At 45.1% G+C, this 3518-nt stretch overlaps 1 pseudogene; it reads left to right on the top strand.

Moving 5' to 3' along the window:
* On the top strand, positions 1–3051 carry LOC136118298 (UDP-N-acetylglucosamine--peptide N-acetylglucosaminyltransferase 110 kDa subunit pseudogene; annotated as a pseudogene).
* The last annotated feature ends 467 nt before the right edge of the window (positions 3052–3518 follow it).

Below are 3518 nucleotides of genomic sequence, written 5' to 3'. Positions count from 1 at the left end.
ATGTATTTGAAATACCGAATTGTTTTGTATTTTCTAATTTTTGCAAAAGTAGTAACGACTAAAAATCACATCCTATTCTTTTATTTTCTACTTTCATCTCTACACTTCCAGTGTCAAAGGCTGGACAGATCTGCCCACTTTAGTACTCTGGCAATTAAACAGAACCCTCTTCTGGCAGAAGCCTATTCGAATTTGGGGAATGTGTACAAGGAATGAGGGCAGTTGCAGGAAGCAATTGAGCATTACCAGCACGCATTACGTCTCAAACCAGATTTCATCGATGGTTATATTAACCTGGCAGCCGCTTTGGTAGCAGCAGGCGACATGGAAGGGGCAGTACAAGCTTACGTCTCTGCTCTTCAATACAATCCTGATTTGTACTGTGTTCGCAGTGACCTGGGGAACCTGCTCAAAGCCCTGGGTCGCTTGGAAGGAGCCAAGGCATGTTATTTGAAAGCAGTGGAGACGCAACCGAACTTTGCAGTAGCTTGGAGTAATCTTGGCTGTGTTTTCAATGGACTAGGGGAGGTTTGGCTTGCAATTCATCACTTTGAAAAGGCTGTCACCCTTGACCCCAATTTTCTGGATGCTTATATCAATTTAGGAAATGTCTTGAAAGAGGCACGGATATTTGACAGAGCTGTGGCAGCTTACCTTTGTGCCCTAAGCTTGAGTCCAAATCATGCAGTGGTACGTGCCAAACTGGCTGGTGTATACTATGAGCAAGGCCTGATGGATCTGGCAATAGACACCTACAGGCGAGCTATTGAATTGCAACCACATTTCCCTGATGCTTACAGCAACCTAGCCAACGCTCTGGAAGAGAAGGGCCGTGTTGCCGAAGCAGAAGGTTGTTATAACACAGCTCTGCGGCTGTGCCCCACCCATGCAGACTCTCTGAATAACCTAGCCAATATCAAAGGAGACCAGGGAAACATTGAAGAGGCAGTTCGCTTGTATCGTAAAGCATTAGAAGTCTTCCCAGAGTTTGCTGTTGCCCATTCAAATTTAGCAAGTGTATTGCAGCAGCAGGGGAAACTGCAGGAAGCTCTGATGCATTATAAGGAAGCTATTCGAATCAGTCCTACCTCTGCTGAGGCCTACTGTAATATGGGAAACACTCTAAAGGAGATGCAGGATGTTCAGGGAGCCTTGCCGTGTTATACTCGTGCCATTCAGATTAACCCTGCGCTTGCGGATGCCCACAGCAATCTGGCTTCCATTCACAAGTGTTCAGGGAATATTCCAGAAGCAATTGCTTCTTATCGCGCTGCTCTGAAGCTTGAACCTGATTTTCCTGACGCTTATTGTGATTTGGCTCATTGCCTGCAGATTGTCTGTGATTGGACAGACTATGATGAGCGAATGAAGAAGTTGGTCAGCATTGTGGCTGACCAGCTGGAGAAGAATAGGTTGCCTTCTGTGCAGCCTCATCATAGTATGCTCTATCCTCTTTCTCATGGCTTCAGGAAGGCTATTGCTGAGAGCCATGGGAACCTCTGCTTGGATGAGATCAGTGTCCTTCATAAACCACCGTACGAACATCCAAAAGACTTGAAGCTCAGTGATGGTCGACTGCGTGTAGGGTACGTGAGTTCTGACTTTGGGAATCATCCTACTTCTCATCTTATGCAGTCTATTCCAGGCACGCACAATCCTGATAAATTTGAGGTCTTCTGTTATGCCCTGAGCCCAGATGACGGCACAAACTTCCGAGCGAAGGTGATGGCAGAAGCCCATCATTTCACTGATTTTTCTCAGATTCCATGCAGTGGGAAAGCAGCTGATCGCATCCATCAAGATGGTATACACATCCTTGTAAATCTGAATGGTTATACCAGGGGTGCTCGAAATGAACTCTTTGCTCTCAGGCCAGCTCCTATTCAGGCAATGTGGCTGGGCTACCCTGGGACCAGTGGCGTGCTTTTCATGGATTATATCATCACTGATCAGGAAACTTCACCTGCTGAAGTTGCTGAGCAGTATTCTGAGAAACTGGCTTATATGCCCCATACTTTCTTTATTGGTGATCATGCTAATATGTTCCCTCACCTGAAGAAGAAAGCAGTCATCGATTTTAAGTCCAATGGGCACATTTATGACAGTCGGATTGTACTGAATGGCATCGACCTCAAAGCATTTCTTGATAGTCTCCCAGATGTGCAAATTGTCCAGATGAAATGTCCTGGTGGAAGAGACAACGCAGACAGCAGCAATACAGCTCTTAATATGCCTGTCATTCCTATGAATACTACTGCAGAGGCAGTTATTGAAATGATTAACAGAGGACAAATTCAGATAACAATTAATGGATTCAGTCTTAGCAATGGACTGGCAACTACCCAGATCAACGTTAAGGCTGCCACTGGAGAGGAGGTTCCCCGTACCATTATTGTAACCACACGTTCTCAGTACGGGTTACCGGAAGATGCCATCGTGTACTGTAACTTCAATCAGTTATATAAAATTGACCCATCTACTTTGCAGATGTGGGCAAATATTCTGAAGCGTGTTCCCAATAGTGTACTGTGGCTGTTGCATTTTCTAGCAGTAGGAGAACCTAATATTCAACAGTATGCACAAAATATGGGCCTTCCCCAGAACCGTATCATTTTTTCACCTGTTGCTCCTAAAGAGGAACATGTTCGGAGAGGCCAGCTGGCTGATGTCTGCTTGGACACTCCACTCTGTAATGGACACACCACAGGGATGGATGTCCTTTGGTCCGGGACACCCATGGTGACTATGCCAGGAGAGACTCTTGCTTCCCAAGTTGCATCTTCCCAGCTCACTTGTTTAGGCTGTCTTGAGCTTATTGCTAAAAATAGACAAGAATATGAAGACATAGCTGTGAAACTGGGAACTGATCTAGAATACCTGAAGAAAATTCTTGGCAAAGTCTGGAAGCAGAGAACATCTAGCCCTCTGTTCAACACCAAACAATACACGATGGACCTAGAGCGGCTCTATCTACAGATGTGGGAGCATTACACAGCTGGCAACAAACCTGATCACATGATTAAGCCTGTTGAAGTCACTGAGTCGGCCTAAATAATGACTGTGTGCACAGGAGAATTACCCCTGTACCTGAGCCTCAACCTTCTGGGGGAAAGGCAACTACTTTCTCCTTATCTGTACAATACCATGTTGCAGATGGGTGACAGACAATGATAAGAAATAGCACAGCCAGACTTGCTTCCTGCATGATCATGATCACGATCACGACAGGGAGAGACACAAGAGATGGGAAACTGCTGTTCCACAAGGAGTCTCCATAGAATTTTGCAGCAGCCAGGTGTCTGGAAGGTCTGGAAGGTAAGTCTGGAAGGTCTGATCTCCCTTGGTCTTCCATGGGATGCATGGTTAATGTGGAAGGGAGATAGAGATTGCCCAGCCGTTTTGTGATTATCATGGATTGGTTGAGTCTTCTGGATTAATATTTTTCTTTATATTTTGGGTATTGGAGCTTTTAAAAATGTTTGGTTTCAGGTATTTTTATTCATGTGAAGTGTATATGA

The sequence above is a fragment of the Phocoena phocoena genome, chromosome 1, assembly GCF_963924675.1.
Source record: "Phocoena phocoena chromosome 1, mPhoPho1.1, whole genome shotgun sequence".
NCBI classification, from domain to species: domain Eukaryota; kingdom Metazoa; phylum Chordata; class Mammalia; order Artiodactyla; family Phocoenidae; genus Phocoena; species Phocoena phocoena.
This window is presented reverse-complemented; position numbering and strand designations above follow the sequence as displayed.